The sequence below is a fragment of the Typopeltis vanoorti genome, chromosome 7 (genome assembly GCF_054136105.1).
Source record: "Typopeltis vanoorti isolate ZY-2024b chromosome 7, IOZ_Tvanoo_1.0, whole genome shotgun sequence".
NCBI lineage: Eukaryota > Metazoa > Arthropoda > Arachnida > Uropygi > Thelyphonidae > Typopeltis > Typopeltis vanoorti.
This window is the reverse complement of record NC_143555.1, coordinates 91,728,513-91,747,610: the sequence shown is the minus strand read 5'-3', so window position 1 is coordinate 91,747,610 and position 19,098 is coordinate 91,728,513. Positions and strand designations below refer to the sequence as shown.

Genomic DNA, 19,098 nt, shown 5'->3' with positions numbered 1-19,098 from the left:
CAACTCAAATAAAGACTAAGTATTGCTTGATATAATGATCCACTGACACCATAAACTGTAGTATTTTGAATAGCGTCTCTCTCTTGGTACCTTGTCATATGTTTTTTACAGATCTACAAAACATAAATACAGATCTTTGTTATGTTCCCATGACTTCTCAACTTTTTGTCGTAAAGTGAAAATCTGATCCTGACAGCCTCTATTTGGCCTGAATCCAGCTTGTTCTTCACCAAGCTTTTCTTCCACAATCCTTCTCAATCGTTTCTCAAGTATACTGGCATAAATCTTACCAGGAACACTCAGTAAAGAAATGCCTCTGTAATTCTCACATTCAGTTTTATTTACCTTTTTATATATGGTACTATGAGAGCTCTACTCCAGTCATCTGGAATTCGTCCTTCTGTCCAAGACCTCTGAACTATGCAGTGCAGCCACCGTAAGACTTGCCTCCATACTTGAGCATTTCTGGTTGAATATTATCTACTCCAGCTGCCTTTCCACATTTAAAGTAGAAAGTGTGGATATGTATTCCTGATGGCATGCCTGTTGAGTGTTTTTACCACTGTGCTGTCATCACTGCTAGTTTCATTTAGCAATTTTTCGAAGTAATGACTACATACTTCAAGGATATTTTTCTCCAGTTTTCATATCACCTTTATCATCTCTAATTCCTTTTACAGTACTCTTTCCTCCATTTCTGAGCTTCTCCAATAACCTCCAGGATATCTTGCGACCTTCTTAATATTTATTTTCTCTGTTCTTACCAGTCTTCCCATGACTTTTGTTTAGCTAGTTTCACACAGTGTTTAGCTTTCTTACATTTGTCTCTGTATTCTCTATGAGCACAAGCTAACTTATTTGCCAGGAACTTTTGGTTTGCTTTCTTCTTTTCCTACACTATCTCTTTTACTTCCTGTGTCAACCACGGAGTTCTGATTTTTCTATCCTTGCAGACAACTTCGCCACATGCCTTTCTGGCTGAATCAATCAAGGTTTTCTTCAAGGCTTGCCACTGAATCTCCAAGGTTTGATTCCTGTTCTCAAACTCTTTCATTTTTTCTTTAATAATGCTTGTGTATTTTAGTCTACAGTTCACATCTGAGAGCTGCTCAACTTTTATTCGCTTTAAAACTTTCGTACATGTTATTATTTTCAATATGAAATTCAATTTTATCCTGCTCATGACTAAATAGTGATCACTTCCAATTTCAAATCCTCTGTACACTCTAATGTCCTGCACCAGGGAGAAAACATCACTATCAACAATAACATAGTCAGTGAGACTTTTCTCATTCCTTGCATCTTCTCTCCATTGGAATTTGTGCACATTTTTATGTTGGAACATGGTGTTAGTAATAACCTGTCCATGTCCTGAGCAGAAATCCAACAGGTATTTGCCATTATTATTAGCTTTGCGCTTTTCTCCAAATTTTCCCAAAATATTTTTGTATGTCTCACAATCATTTCCTACTCTGCTATTTAGAACCCCCAACAGGGACCAATTTTTCATTGTTTCAGTTGCTTTCTCTAAAGCCTCAAAAAAATTCCTCCACCTTAGCAGAACCTTCTGTGGGACCATAGGCACAAATAAGTTTCATTGTCCAGTTTTCCATTCTGATATTTTCCCATATTACTCTACTTGAAATTGCATGCCATTTACGAAGATTAGCCTCGTATTTAATGTTGAATATTAAAGCTACTCCTTTTTCTTTGATTGTCATTGCCTGAAAATAACATTTTGTATTATGTCAATCTGGTACTTATCCAATTCCTCAGCTAGCTCCATTTCTTTGCCATTCAGGCTTCTTATGTTGATAGTACTGATCTTCAACTCTGGTGATATTGAGTTGGGGTGTGTTTTAGGATTTGTTCCTGTAGCTGACTTTTCGCTGTTTGCCCTGGTTCTCTGGCGAAAACACTAGGGTATTGTTTAACTGGACAATGCCCCGGCCAGCATGAAATTCTGTCATGTACCATCATTTAATATTGTGATTTAAGCCAATAAGAATACAATTTGTTCGGCTAAATCTAAAATTGCCAGCCCATCCTCGTTTGTTCAGTATCCGGGTAGATACCTAACAGGGTGCATCACAAGAAGGTGAGGATAGGACTTAGGTCAGAATGCAGAGAACCCTGGTCGGTTCTCTGCATTCCTTTAATGGCTATGTGGTGGTCTCCTCTCAGTAAAGATACCAAGCAATTTTATAAGCTAGGTTTTAATCCTTTTTCCGAAGTAAGCAAACACACGAGTAAGTCAAGTTTGCGTCTGAACGTAGTTCGAGTCTGGGGCAACTCATGGTAAAGGTGGAGTAAGATCCGATCACTTTCCTTAATATTTCCCCCTAATGCAAACCACATCCCCTTACAAGATGTATGGTGCTATGTATTAAAGGCAAGGACCACTACCCAGACCGGTTTCGACCTTTATTGAGGTCTCATCAGTGGGAGCCAGACCAAAAAATTCCAAGGTTGAAGTAATGCTTTTTTACACTTTATTCAAACACTGACAAAGCAACCAGTTTTAGTGTGAGCAAAACTAGTCAGATATTAGTTTCTATATTAACAACTAATATATATATATATATATATATCTTCTTCTTCTTCAAGTGTTATCCCCTAGAAGGAGGTTGGCAATCATGTTACAGAACCTTTTTCTTTCTTTTGCTGCTCTGGAACATTTATGGTAATTCAAGCCAGTCCATTCCTTAATGTCTTCAAACCACATTCTCCTGGGTCTACCTCTCCCTCTTTTTCCATCCAGTTTTCCTTCTAATATTAATTTCTTTTATATATAAGTTTTTTATATATATACTAAAACTGGTGGCTTTGTCAGTTTTTGAATAAAGTGTAAAAATATATATATAAAAACAGATAACAACAAAGTCCTTTTAAATGCTGTAAAATCGGATTCTTTTAGAAGTCTGGAGTAAAAGTTTTCTTCCAAATACAGCATAGTAGAAATATCTCAGTTATTGCATGGTTAGTGGAAGAAAGATGTGGTATGGTTGGCCATAGCACATTTTCTTTTCTTTTATGCTCCTCATCTCCAACTTGGCTTAATCTGCCCAAGTAGGCCAGATACACATAAATTACATAAAGATGAAATAAAGCATTTAATACAGAAATACTTATTAATGAACACAGAACATACACACAAAAAGATGGACTGCAACATGAAGCGAGAATGAATGACATCAAACATCAGAGTGCATATTTCTATCACTCTATGGTCAGGATGATGCTATTTGAAACCTGTTGGACAAAATATAAACATAAGCAGTGGGAGTGCGGATGCTTGTTACAGTGCATGTTAAAAGAAATTGCTTAAATACATATACAGATTAATCATTGGATTATTATCAAGAGTTCAACATTGCCATTTACCAAAATTTTGAAAATTTTAAACCATCCTTATGATTCAAATTGGATTGTAATCAATGGACACCATAGTGTAAGGAACAAACAACTATGGTGCCCACCTTAATAAGATGTAGGATCACCTTTTGCTGCAATGACAGCAGCAATCCTATGGGGCATACTTTCTACAAGTGTATGATAGTGATCAATGGGGATTTCAGACCATTCTTCCTGTAGTCATGTAATAAGGTCTTGGACTGTAGTGGCATGGACATCCCTTGGCATCACCCTGATACTCTAGTTCATCCCACAATGTTCAATAGGGTTCTGATCAGAGCTCTGGAGGCCATTCAAATGTGGTGACGTTAATGTCCAAAGACCATGCTGTTACAGCAGCAGCAACCTCATGACATGGTGCATCGTCTTGCTGAACTCAGAGATACCTCTCAGAGCTTGATGTTCATGGCACCACAAACAGAAATCTGAGGCCAAACCAGGAAAAACAGGACCATACCATCACACTGCCACCCGAATTTCATAGTTGGTATTACGCATTCACTATTTGCTGGGCATCCATCTGTTCAGTAGTGATTCATCACTCTGTAACACAGCTTTCCAAGCTTCCACATCCCACTGTACACGCTCTTTGCACCACTGAAGATGACACTGCAATTCGGTTCAGGTAATGTGTGGCTTGCATATTGCTGTCCAGTCATGGAAACCAATATTGTGAGCCTCAGTTCTAAATGTTTTTATGCAGATTTGTGTTGTTTCAGTCAATGCCTGGAACTCTGCATTCAACATGCCAGCCAATTTATGGTGGTTTAAAAATATTATCCTTTGTAGTACCCTATGGTCATGTTCAGTGAGTGTGGCAGGTTGTCCACTGGGGGTAGCACTTGCAATTGACTCCCTGTGCTTCAATCTCAGTATGGCATCACTGATTGTTGACCTGGGATGATCCAATTTGCTGAGCAGATAGGCTGTGAATCCTGTCACAATGTCTCTTTCAAACTGTCAATTCCTTTCTCACGGCCATTTTACCTGGATACCTGTTGCAATGACTTGGGAGCATCATATTCCTCCAATTTATATCGGCTACAAACATGTGACTCATTACATAGTACAATGCACCTTTGTCCATTGACTTCTTTCCAAACAGTGTGTGTTCCATGCGGCAAGGTGGAATCCGCAATAAAGTTGTTTTTATTGGAATTGTTAAATTTATTTCTATTGTCTGAGCAATTATTCTTCATGCCCACTACAGCAAAATGAAAGAAAGATGTGTTTAAAGAAACTTGCTTACTAGAAGAAGATTCATGGAAGTGTATTAATCAAATGAGATCTTTAACTTTCTATTCTGTATAACCTTGTATTCTAAGGAATTTGAGAGATCAGACAGAATGTATGTTTCAGTAAAAAGCATAAAAATGAATAAGTAAAATAAAGGAAGATAAAGATGACAGGAAGTTCCCATATAATCAAGAATACTACAAAAATTTAGCTGAATGCTATGTAGAATGTTTTGTATAATATTTGTTGATAGACAATTAAGCATGCGATTAATGGCTGCAATTCATCAGCCATTAATTGTACACTTAATCGTCTGTCAGACTGTACCAAATCTCGCGCTCTGTTCACATTTGTGTCCATCATTTTTGTTTTTGGCTGCCCACTTCTGGGATCATCGTTCACATCTTCTCACCCACCTTTGAATCTCATATGCACTCGAAAATACTTGACTTTTTCAGAGCATCCACACTACATGCCACTTTCAACAGCTCCAATGTTTCACTAGCAGTTTTGCTGATTTTCACACAAAATTTAATGTTAATATGCTGCTCCGAATTTCGATCACACCTTTTTATGCCAAAGTTTACACACTGATCTTTATTATTTTTGCAATAGCTAACTAGCAAATGGCTCTATCCGCTTGAGGTTTACGCACGCATTAGTTAAAACATGTACAAACACAATTACTCATGTGACTCCAACCAAATCCCTCAGAAATCAGAAGTAATGCTATTCTGTTTACACTTGACAGTACATTTTTGGGAAAGTTTAAACATTCAAAAGCCAATGGTTTCTTTTTCCTGTGCATATGTTGACAAGAAAAAGAATTTGCTCTATCAGCACACACTCTGATCTTGCCCTTGGTTAATTAAATGTGAAAAAGGAAACACACACACTGTGCAATTTATATTCAAGACACTATGTAAATGAGATTTTAATGCATACCTACTGAATAAATTGTTTTAGAGTATGGTAAAAGTGAATTATTGTAGCATAATAATTCACTCAGAGTGGTATATTTTGTTTTTGACACTTTCATAAACGTGTCCAAACTTTCAATTAAAATATAAAAATATGATAGAAGAAAGTTTTGAAAGGAAACATATTCAAAGACAAATTCAATAATATACTATCCACTATATAAAAAAATCTTTCATACATTACATACTGCATTTATATTTCAAAAATAAATCAATAAAACTTCCTTTCTAGCTATGAAGGTTAAAGAATGCAGTTACATCAGTAACTTTCCTGCAAAACAGGCAAATCAGCCAGAAGACATGCAATTAACAAAAATAATACACTTGCCTCATACATACATAGCCTTAGCTGTTTTTGTCATATTTCTAAACATTTGAAACCAATCTAATATTAGTCACTTCACTTGCATTCTTTGTCTATCACATTTAGGATTGCTACCTATAGATGACATTTTGAGAGATTGATTTGCTTTCCCTGGTGAGGCATATTCCAGAAATTTTGCAACACTCTAAATTAAAGATGCTTAGAAATTATATTATTGGTTTCATCCTTTATCCAAGTATCAGCAAACAAAGTTTGCACGTGAAGTCACTTCACAACTGGATTACTTGTATGTAGAGGCTAATGACTTCACATCAGTTGCCTTAGTATCCCATAATGTAACACACACACACATCCTTACGGACATGTATAATACTATGCAGTATGGGAAGGGGCACTACCCAGACCAGCTTCAACTTTTATTGAAGTTGTTTCATTGAGATCAGACCCAGAAGTGATACAAAGGTCGAAGTTGAAATAAAGGTTGAAACCAGTCTGAGTAGTGGCCCTTCCCATACTGCATAGTATTATAAATGTAATACTATGCAGTGTGGGATACTAAGGCAATTGATGTTATGTCATTAGCCTCGATATACAAGTAACCCAGTTGTGAAGTGACTTCCACACAAACTTTGTTTCCTTAAACTTGGATAAAGGATGTAACCGAAAATATAATTTCTTGGCATCTTTAATTTATAGTATAATCAAGTGAAAAAAAACTTGTAATATGTCCCCAGCCAAGTGAGGATACAAAAGGGTGAATTCTTCCCACTTCAGTAAAAAAAAAAAAATCTTGTTCTCACTATAAAAATTTCATGAGCCTAATATTCCAATTATTTTCTTTACTTGTGAGATAAAAAGCAATTCTAATGTACAAATGAATGCTGCAAAGAGTAATTAAAATCTTCACATGGTGAATAACAGAAAATTCATTCAGAATCATGCATACATAGTGATTGCAGAACAATACAATGGGGTGGGAGGATGATAATAATTTGTGACAGTAGACTAGAAGTAGTCCACATGGTTATCTGAGTGGCTATGTGCTTCGCAACCATATGCCCGGGAAAGGAGTGTCCTGCGTTCGATTCCCGTCGCTGACATGAGGAGTTTAGGATCTTTCTCAGACAAACCAAGTTAACTGGTCTTGGGTGTGGACTGCAAGGTTTTTTTCTCCCCAGTTTATCTGGGGTTTTCCTCCCACAAGCAGGCAAACTGGCCCTGTGAACACATGCTTCTACAGACATAGGATATCTCCAGGAATAAGGAGTAACCAATCTATTCTGTAAAATTTCGGTTCCAAATGCTTACATGGAAAAAAGTGTAGGTCTATGTGTGAGTATAAATCAGGACAGACTAGAAGTCCATTCTATCCTTTGGCACCTTTTCATGGGAGAGACCCGAAAATCATATTATTGTACTTTTTTTCCTCTGAGACAAAAAAAAATAATTTGAATAGACAGAATTAAATGGACATTGGTATTTGTGTACTTGATAGAATTAATTATTGCATGAAATAAATTCTCTTATTCCTCAAAGGGAATATTTTCATTTTATTGTGGTTACAGTATGACAGTATACACATTTTCATTGCTATTTGTCATAACAGCATTTTTATTATTATTCAGAATCTTTTTTTGCATATTTATTCATATTCAAAAATGTTTTGATTTGTCCTTTGAGACTCTCTGAGTTTTCAGTTAACTATAATACAGTATTGCATTTTCACTACAGAGAGCAGGTGTTATTTTAAACTTTACCTTGTCTAGCTATAAATACTGTTACAACATGAACAGCACATAAACCTTTAATCTATCAGCAAATCATTTGCAGCTTTCAGCACATAAACCACATGTATAATGTGCATATAGTAGCACTCAATGTTTGAAATGTCTCCCTTTTGCCTTCACAGACCCAAAGTCTGTGAAGCCACATATCAATGGCAACTTGCACAACATCCAATGAAAACTCTGCCACTGCTTGCTCGAAATCCACTTTCAGGCAATGCCGTTTCTTGTAGGATACTCTCTCAAGCTCTGACCACATAGTCCAACGGATTCAGATCAGGACTTCCAGACAGCCAATCGAATGGTGATATGTGGTTGGGCATATCCACTTCCAACCACTGTTGTGTGGCCCTCGCCTTGTGTGCAGGAACTGAGTTCTATTGGAAGGTCCACTGCCTACTGTGAAACAAGGTATTGTTCAGAGGCCATACCACAGGTTCCAGCATAGTGTCTTGACAGTTTGGTAGAGGTTTTAAGAAATTTCTTGCAGAAATGCAGCTCGGATACTTCCGAGTTGCATTTCTGCAAGAAAAGTATTCATTCCGGATAACCTCTCTGAATCCTGAGTGCTATGGCATGTGCAGTGCAACCATCTGGGGCATATACCGGATCATTTTGGCAGTAACCCAGCATTAGTAAGGTGGGGTGTCACAGACCCCCAAAGATTTTAAATTGACTAAAACTTTTTAACAACACGTGGCAGCAAGTCATGCCTCAGTATAGCTTCCCCTCCCGTAATCCGCTACTTGATGCCATAGACAACAGGCTGTTGCGCACAAGCAAGTTTAAGTTTAGCAAGCAAATGTGTGTATCTCGATCACATAATTCCAAGGTGCCCCGACTGTGCAATTACAGAAAATGAAAATTTTTAGTTAGTAATATCATTGGAATCTCAAGGCTAAATGTTTATTATTGTATTAGCTTCTTATAATGTATATGTTCCTTTTGTAAGCCAATACCAAAGTGCCTAAGAAATATTATTCATTTAGTTCGTTCATTATATAAGCTAGAAAGAGAATATTTTTGTTGAAAAATAAAGATGCTTAATTAGTTAAATATTTTTGGGTAATAAAAATTTAATTTTGTGGATCTTCGTTTTTATTCTGAAAAATTACAGCACACTTAAACAATATGTAATCTAATATAGGTATTTTTTCTGGGAAAACTCCCATGTTACTCCTCTTGAAAACTTATTTTTATGGCTATTTTGCCTGCTTCTGTTTAGGAGTGCCCCTTTTTTAATTATTTTATATAAAAACTATCCCAAACAACTAATAAATTATGCAAACAGGACAGCAAAAACCCGTCAAAACAACCCAACAACCAAAACAAACTTTCCAACACAAAAAGTTATCAAACTGTCATACATTCAGAACACATACAAAGCCTACAAATACATTTTCAAACATACAGACTACAAAACTGGTATTCACCACAAACCAAAAATTGGCAAACCTTCTAAAACCCACTAAATATCACACACACAAAGAAATATTAGAAGAATGCAACGTAGTCTACAAGTTTCCCTGCCAAAAAGACTGTGATATCACCTACGCAGGTTCTACCATCAGGTCTTTATGGGCAAGACTACAAGAACACTTCCATGAGTGTAATATCCCTATTCCAGAACATTTAAACACTAAAAAACACAACATCAAAAAGAAAAATAGAATACAAAGTACAGGGAAAACAGAAATAGCAGTTCACACCCTTGAACAGAAACACACCCCACAAATTGACAACGCCATCATAATAGACAGACAATACAACAAAACAATGCTTAGAATATCGGAAATGATAGACATAAAATGTGACGAGAACTCAATCAACGTCCACCGACCCTACATAATCTCTGAGTGTTGGAAGCTCCACAACATAAAAATTAGGTCACAACTCCGACCAATAGGCAACAACACAAACACTTTAAAAGCAGATACACCAAGCCGACATGACATAGCATCCACTTCCTCCATATGAGTTCAGGCGTCAACCACACGGTTGATACGCCTCACACCCCGTCAACCCTTTTCCTATAAACCCTTCCCCCTCCCTCTAAAAAAACATTTTTTTACATTTTCTAATTTCAGCCCCCTTTTTCATCTTTTCCCACCCTATAAAAAAACGCTCAACCCACCCTTAAATATAATAATGTATAAATATAAATAATAAATTATTTATATATATATATAAAAAAACCCGGTTTTTTTTACAAATTAATTCTCCCACACTGCCCCCCCCCCCCCTTCAACACCATAACAGCAGAAGTATGCACATCGCAGAACGAAGACAGGCAACAACAACATCCAAGAAAAGGTATGTGGAAATTTTCTTGTATTATGCTACATATATTTGTCTCTAAAAATACATCTGCAATGCCCTAAGAATTCTTGAGTAAAAAGCCAATGACATTAAAAAAGGGGAACTCCTACACAGAAGCAGGCAAAATAGCTGTAAAAGTAATAAATGTAATCTAATATTGATTGGTCTAATATACTATAAAATCAATGAAAATTGGTTTTATAGTATATTAGAATGATTTTCGTGTTTTTAGAGTATTTTGTATGTCTTTATAACATATTTTATTGGGGCTGTCGCTGCTAGGGGGGGATTCGTAGTGTGTAGTGTTCGTGAAAGCTCCTGATAAGATAAGTATTATTTTCAGTTATCGTTGATAAATTTATTTAATATTGCGTAGTTTTGTTTGCCTTGCATCTTTTTGTGTGTTTTTGGTGTGTTATAATTTGATAAAATACGTTGCAAGTAAGTATGGCTCCAGTACGAAGGAAAATGGCGGCCAGTAATGATGGTTTGCCATCTTTATCAAGGAACGGTAGTATAAAAGAGATGATTCAGTGTACTAGCTGCGAAATGTACGCTTTGCAGAGTGCGGTCGGAGTGTGGTTAGATGATAATAAAGGAGTGAATGTGTGTAGAAAATGTAGGGAGAATGAGAAATTGAAGAGTATTTCGGATCATGAGTGTGATATTTTTGTCAAACTTCAGAATGAAGAAAATAGGGATATGACAAACAGTGAGGTTGTACCAGAGAATTGTGAGAGTGTGAATGTAGAAAGTGAATGATAGTATTAATGGTTTTACTGAGAATAAAAAAGATGAGTGAGATCGCGTTGTTGAATGGTGCGATACAAAGGGCAAAACAGCAGCTAGAGCGTATGAGCAAAAGTTGACTGAATGAACCAGCCAATAATTAAAAGTATGACAGGAAAAATAGATGTATGAGTGTGAACATGAACAAAATGAAGGATAGAGTGCTGTATGGAGACTCGTTAGTATGAGGTGTGATAGTAGTGGATTTGACAAAATCGTACCAACCTGGTGCGACCATAAATGATGTAACTGAGTCTATTAGAAAGCAAAAGGAAAGGGTGAAAGAAATGATTGTTGTGGCAGGTACGAATGATTTGAAAGGAGACAAAATGGAAATGATAGAAGACCTGAATGAATTGTTTGAAGTAGCAAAAGAAAAGAGTGAGAGAGTTAGAATGATTAGTCTTTTGCCATGGTATGACAGTGAAATGTTTAAAAGGAGGGCCATAATTGCGAATGACTTTATGCGTGGGTTATGTATGACGAGTGGTGTGGAATTTGTGGACGTGTGGAGTGAGTTCGATGGGCGAAAGGATCTATATAAGATGGATGGCTTGCATTTGAATGGTTACGGTGTAAGAAGACTTGAGAAAGTGTTGGTGGATGTGCAAATTCAGGGAAACTAGATGTAATAAGGGGGGGGGGGTAAATATACAGTCCTTAGGGAGGCAGTTGAATTTAATAATGAATAAAATATGCCCGAGCAAATAAGGGCAACAAATCAGAGTGGGATAGTTAATATAAGGCATCAAGGTAGGGTTGGGGCTAATGGGGGTCTTAAATTCATGTACACTAATGCTAGGAGTATTAGGAACAAGAAGGCAGAGTTTTTGGCCATGGTTGGCACTTCCAGACCACAGGTTATTGGTATTAGTGAAACATGGCTGACTGTAGATGATATAGCTAGTGGGATTGAATGTGATGGGTATAGTGTGTTCAGGAATGACAGGGAGAATAAAATGGGGGGAGGAGTATTGTTGATGATAGCTGATGAGCTGCAGCCAAGGAGAATAGAAGTTGAATTGCAGGATAGAGAAAAGAGCACATTTGAGGCCATTTGGTGTGAGATTGTGGCTAGCAGAACTAAATATACAATTGGGTCCTGCTATACACCAGGTGATGGAAAAGATGGTGGTGACAGTATGCACAAGCAAATAGAAGAAATGAGTGGAAGGAGATAACTGAGAGGAGACCTCCACATAGCCTTTAAAGGAATGCGGAGACCCAACCAGGGCTTCTGACCTAATGTCCAATCCTCGTGGTGCACCCTGTTGGGTATCTACTTGGATACTGAACGAACGAGGATGGGCTGGCAATTTGGGATTTAGCCGACCAAATTGTATTCTTATTGGTTAAACCAAAATAAAAAAAATGATGGTACAACATGACAAAATTACATGCCGGCTGGGGCGTCGCCCGGTTAAACAAGGCCCCCGTTGTTTTCGCCAGGGAACCAGGGCGAACAGCGAAAAGTCAGCTACTGGAACAAATCTGAAAACAAACCCCAACTCAACATCACCAGAGTTCAAGATCGGTACTATCAATGTAAGAAGCCTGAATGGCAAAGAAATGGAACTAGCTGAGGAATTAGATAAGTACCAGATCGACATAATAGGGGTGACTGAAACAAAAAAGACCAAAACTGGTGAGATCTTTCTGAGCAATAAATACAAAATGTTATATTCAGGCAATGACAATCAAGGAAAAGAAGGAGTAGCCATAGTATTCAACACAAAATACGAGGCTAATCTTCTTGAATGGCAGGCAGTCTCAAGTAGAGTAATGTGGGCAAATATGAGAATGGGGAACTGGACAATGAGACTTATTTGTGCCTGTTGTCCCACAGAAGGTTCTACTAAGGTAGAAGTGGAGGAATTTTTTTATGCTTTAGAAAAATCAACTGACACAATGAAAAAGGAAAAGTTGGTCCTTGTTGGGGATCTAAATAGCAGAGTAGGAAATGATTGTGAGACATACAAAAATATTTTGGGAAAATTTGGAGAAAAGAGCAAAGCTAATAATAATGGCAAATATCTGTTGGATTTCTGCTCAGGACATGGACTGGTTATTATTAACACCATGTTCCAACATAAAAATGTGCACAAATTCACATGGAGAGAAGAGGCTAGGAATAAGAAAAGTCTCATTGACTATGTTATTGTTGATAGTGATGTTTTCTCCCTAGTGCAGGACACCAGAGTGTACAGAGGATTTGAAATTGGAAGTGATCACTATTTAGTCTTGAGTAGGATAAAATTGAATTTCATATTGAAAAGAATAACATGTAAGAAAGTTTTAAAGCGAATAAAAGTTGAGCAGCTCTCAGATGTGAACTGTAGACTAAAATAAACAAAGATTATTGAAGAAAAAATGAAAGAGTTTGAGAACAGGAACCAAACCTTGGAGATTCAGTGGCAAGCCTTCAAGAAAACACTGATTGATTCAGCCAGAGAGGCATGTGGTGAGGTTGTCTGCAAGGATAGAAAAATCAGAACTCCCTGGTGGACACAGGAAGTTAAAGAGGCAGTGAAGGAAAAGAAGAAAGCATATCAAAAGTTCCTGTCAAATAAGTCAGCTTGTGCTCTTAGACAATATAGAGACAAATGCAAGAATGCTAAACACTGTGTAAAACTAGCTAAACAAAAGTCGTGGGAGGACTTTGGCAAGAATATAGAAAATAAATATCAAGAAGGTGGCAAAATATTCTGGAGGTTATTGAAGAAGCTTAGGAATGGAGGAAAGAGTGCTGTAAAAGGAGTTAGAGATGATAAAGGTGACATGAAAACTGGAATAAAAGATATCCTTGATGTATGGAGTAATTACTTTGAAAAACTGCTAAATGAAGCAAGCAGTGATGACAACACGGTGGTAAAAAACACTGACCAGGCATGCAGTCAGGAATACATATCCATACTTGAAGTAGAAAAAGCCATCAAAGTCTTGAAATGTAGAAAGGCAGCTGGAGTAGATGATATTCGACCAGAAATGTTGAAGTATGGTGGTATAAGAGTCTTACAGTGGCTGCACTGCATAGTTCAGAAAGCCTGGACAGAGAGACGAATTCCCGATGATTGGAGTAGAGCTCTCATAGTACCCATATATAAAAAGGAAAATAAAACTGAATGTGAGAATTACAGAGGTATTTCCCTACTGAGTGTTCCTGGCAAAATCTATGCAAGTATACTTGAAAAACGGTTGAGAAGAATTGTGGAAGAAAAGCTTGGTGAAGAACAAGCTGGATTCAGACCAAACAGAGGCTGTCAGGATCAGATTTTCACTTTACGACAAATAGTCGAGAAAGCATGGGAATATAACAAAGATCTGTATTTAAGTTTTGTCGATTTGGAAAAGGCATATGATAAGGTACCAAGAGAGAAGCTATTTCAATACGCTGCAGTTATATAGTGTCAATGGGGCATTATATCAAGTAATACTTAGTCTTTATTTGGTCGTAAGTCAGCAGTTAGAATTGAAGGAAGTACAGGAAGATGGTTTAATGTTAAATCTGGTGTGAGACAAGGATGTACATTATCCCCTCTCTTATTCATTATCTATATGGACCACATTATGAAGGAAAGTGGTATTAAACATGATATCAAAATTGGAGATGTTAATATAAACTCTTTGCTTTATGCGGATGATGTTATACTTCTAAATAAATCTGCTACAAGTCTGCAAGATTCTCTGACTAAATTGAATAGCTGTTGTAATAGATATGGTATGAAGGTCAGCAATAAAAAGACAATGAAAATAGGCAGAATCATTGAAAATGTCAACTGTGTTGTGAATGGAGAACCTGTGGAACAAGTAAAACATTTCAGCTACTTAGGCACGATTTTTACTGAAGATGGTAAATTAAATATGGAAATAGACAACAGAATCAGCAAAGCTCTTATGGTGGGAAGTCAGTTGAATAAATCCATATGGAATAAGAGAGAAATTAGTCGGAACACTAAATTAGCTGTATACAAGACAGTGTTGAAACCAGTTTTAACTTATGAATCTGAGAGCTGGGTCAGAAGTAAAACACTTGACCAAAGACTATAGACCGCAGATATGAGAGTCCTGAGAATGATTAGAGGCGTGAACAGATGGCATCAATGGCAATATCAAATTAAAAATGAGGATATTAGGAAAGAACTTGACATTGTCTGCATCAAGGAATGCGTTAGCAGAGCTAATCTCAGGTGGTATGGTCACCTAAACAGAATGGGCAAGGAAAGATTAGTAAAACAAGTGTTCTCTGCCAGGTTGGCAGGAAAACGACCCAGAGGAAGACCAAGATATAGGTGGATTGATAAGGTACAAAGTGCCTTAGACGATAGAAATATAAGATCTGATAATGTTGGAGTCTTGACAAGTAACAGACTGATTTGGAGGAAAATTGTAGATAGGAAGTTAGTAATGATATAATTTTTTCATGTAGTACTATCATATCCTGTACACCCCTTGAGGGTACATGGCAGGAATTTGATGATGATGATGATTTCAACTATGGTCGCATTGATTGGAGTGAGGAGAGGACACACGGGAGGAAGGAATTGGATTTTATGCGGTTATTAAGGGATAACTATCTGCGACAGCATGTAATGGAAAATACTAGGGGTCAGAGAGTGCTTGACTTAGTAATTACATCTAAGGATTTGGCTGTAACAAATATGACCACATTGCCACCAATCGGTGAGAGTGATCATAGGGTCTTGGCTTGGGAGGTGGCTAAAGGTGTAGAATTTTCAATTAAGACAGGGTACATGTGGTATTATCAGGCTGGAAATTATGACAAGCTTAGGAGTTTGATTGGTTCAGTGCCATGGCATGTACAACTGCAAGGACTAGAATTCGATAGTGCATGGGAGGTAGTTAAGAAGTGTTTGCTGGAATCAATGGCTGACTGTATACCTAGAGTCCGAATAATAAATCAACTAGGGATTAATTGGATGAATAACACCATTATATAACATAGATATAGGGTTGTGAGATGGATAGGAGGGTGGTTGAAGGAGAGATACCAGAGAGTGGTTTATTCAGGAGTGGAGTCTAAAAGACTGCTTGTGACTAGTGGAGTGCCACAGGGCTCTGTTCTTGGACCACTGCTTTTCAATTTGTTCATCAATGATATAGGAAAGAATTTGAGAGGAAGTGTTCACTTGCTTGCTGATGATGCAAAGTTGGGTAGAGCAATTATTAGTGCACAGGATGTCAAAATTTTACAGGATGATTTGGATAGTTTGGAGGACTGGGCTAGGAAAAATGGATGTCAATTTAATCTGCCAAAGTGTAAGGTTATTCACTTTGGGGTGAAAAGAATAGCAGCAGTATATCACATTGGTGGAACCGTACTCCAGGAGATTGATGAGGCCAGGGATTTGGGAGTGTTGGTGGATAGGGAATTGAAGATTAGGGGTCACATTGCAAAAGTGACTAAAACAGCTCACTTGGCTTCTGAGAAATACTTTAACATGCAGAGACAAACAAGTTGTGGTTCCTCTGTATTGAGCCTTGATAAGACCCCATCTGGACTACTGTGCTCAGTTATGGGTACCAGGGTTTCTTCGTAATGGGGAGAAAGTGGAGAGGATCCAGAGGCGAGTGACCAAGATGATAGCAGGTGTGTGGAATGAACCTTATGAGAATAGGTTGAGGATTTGTGGGTTGCAGAAATTGATCGATAGGCGAAGGAGGGGTGATATGATTGAGACATTCAAATTACTGAAGGGTTTCTATAAGATTGATCCAGAAGATATTTTTGAAAATATGACTGGTGGTGGGAGGACTAGGGGCCATGAATGAAAGCTGGGCAAGAGCATGGTTGACAAGGGTGTTAGAGCTAGGTTTTTTACTTGGAGAGTGGTGAATGAGTGGAATAAGCTTCCAGAGTCTGTTGTGGGTGCTACGACCGTGAATGAGTTCAAGGCAAGGTATGATAGATACTGTGTGAATGTCGAATAGTTGTTCTTGACATGATGTTAGGGCCTCCCTCGATGAGTCTGTCAACTCCTTGGAGCTGACCGGAACAATAATAATAATAATAATAATTAAAAAGATGTGGATTTTTATAATACACTACATTATTTGGGTGGGTCTGTGGAGCCCCACCTTACCACTTTTGTTACATTTTCCCACCTCACCAGTGCCGGGTTAAATGACTCTTCAATGGTATTTATTTTGTATTGAAATTTGAGAACTGTTTTATTCTAGACTCTAGTCAATTTTGAAACTTTCAAATTTCAAAATTGACTTAGAGAGCTTGTGAGAATACAGCCTCTGACATGAATTGCCTTTGTATTGCATGCTTAAGACATGAACTCTGCCCAGAAACCCATATGTTTGCATTTTTAGTGCTGTAACATTTCGCTGTTTTGATAGCTGTCCTGGACTAAGGGATATTATGGATATCTCATGAGATATCCATAATATCCCATATTTCTATAATTAACTGTACCAAATTAAAATTTTTGGTGCTTTATTGGATTATAATAATGCACAGACTTGAAAGTTCATGTTCACATATAAAAAATAGAACATTCTGACATAGGATTGCTACAATATTGAGGAGAGTTCTGGCCCTCTTAGGGTTTCTGTCTAGTCTCTGATGAGAACCAACAGTTTGAAATATCTGTCAGGCTTAGTGAAACCTAAAGCACTAACAAAAATAATATATTAGCTAATGGGCAGAGTTCATGTCTTTTAAAAAATAGTGCACTACTAGTTGCTTTTTAGTCTCTAAAACTTAAGTTTCAGAATTGACTTAAGTTTGAAATTCAGTTACTTGACTGCGAAATGAAGATATATCCATGATATCTCTTACTTCTATAACCATGCTTTTATTTTAAAATAGAACATGATTACATGATTTGCAAAATGCAGACTGCAAAAATACCCTAGACCTGCATTTCTTAAACTGTTCTGTGGAACTTAAGAGTTCTGAGAAAAAAAACCTGTATAAGGTCTCCAGAATATACAGACATTTACAATTTTATTAGATGTGGTTTCTGAAAAAAAAAAACTTTCAGTGAATGGGTAAAATACTAATTTTTTATTAAATTGACTTATGTTGTGGAACAATTGTTACTTTATTATTTGTTATATTATGTATCATATATTTCTTGATTAAAATATTTTGCAGGTATTGGTAAATTGCAATTTCTTTCCAATAATTTTTTATGGAAATTTTCATAGGGTTCCACAAAAAATGAAATATTTTTTGGTTCGCTCAAAAAATTTAAGAAACATGGTCTAAATGATTTGTCTCAGAAATAATGTTTAAATCAGATAGCAAATAATTGCCATTTTATGAGTGCTATGTGTTGCAGCTCAGCTGTTAATATGAAAATGTGCCAAAAATTATGGTCTTATGTGAAATCAGGTGTAAAACTATCATTATACTATATTTTTGGTTTTAGTTTATATTTTATTTTAGCTTTTGGTTGTCATAAGTTGATATGAAAATCAGAGAAATTAAATTCATTTCTGTACTTCATGCAGATGATACTATACTCTTAAATTAATCCACTACAAATTAAAACGTTTAACTTCTGAATATATTGCACTCGAGACAGTTTTGGATTTGATGTTGGCATGTTTTATCTTTTAATATCTTTGCAATACAGTGTAGATTATGCCTTGTTTGCCCTTTTCCTTCATTTTCATATTAGTAATTCTTGGGTGCAGCAGAATCTCCTGTAAGTCCCAATCTCTATTCTCCAGCTTCAATTTGGAGGATAGCTGTTATTTGAATTCGACTGCCATGGATGGATGGATGCATGCTTTGTTGTCTTTGGTCAGTAGGTAATCTTCATTGCTTATTTTGAAGTAACCACTTTGTGTTAGTAGTTTGATGTGGCTTGAAAAAAAGAGTACCTGTTTGGTTTCTGGATTATAAATAACAGTGTCTGAGTTAAATAATGTGCTATAAGTTTACAACCTTTTGTGGGTGAGATTGTCATAAAAAAAATTAACCCCTCCAGGAGTTAATTGATGGATTATCATATATAATCCATCCAGGATTATATATGATAATCCATTAATTAAACATTTCACTTCTAAATATATAGCAATACAATCTTATATAAAGTTTATATGCTTTCTGGCTCTTTTTGATTGTCATATTTATTCCCTTCCCCTCACAATTGTGGTCTTAAATTCCCATTTTTCATAGCTGGTTATAATGTTCAGTATTATTCTTCCCACACTCATTCATTTAAGTCATAATTTAATGTTGTTCTCCTGAAAATCCAAATGAAATTAACAT

At 36.7% G+C, this 19,098-nt stretch overlaps 1 protein-coding gene across 2 annotated transcripts in view; it reads left to right on the top strand.

The window, feature by feature from the left end:
* LOC150104861 (E3 ubiquitin ligase Rnf121) overlaps positions 1-19,098 on the top strand; it is a 167,556-nt gene that overhangs the window by 81,514 nt on the left and 66,944 nt on the right. The window lies entirely within an intron of this gene.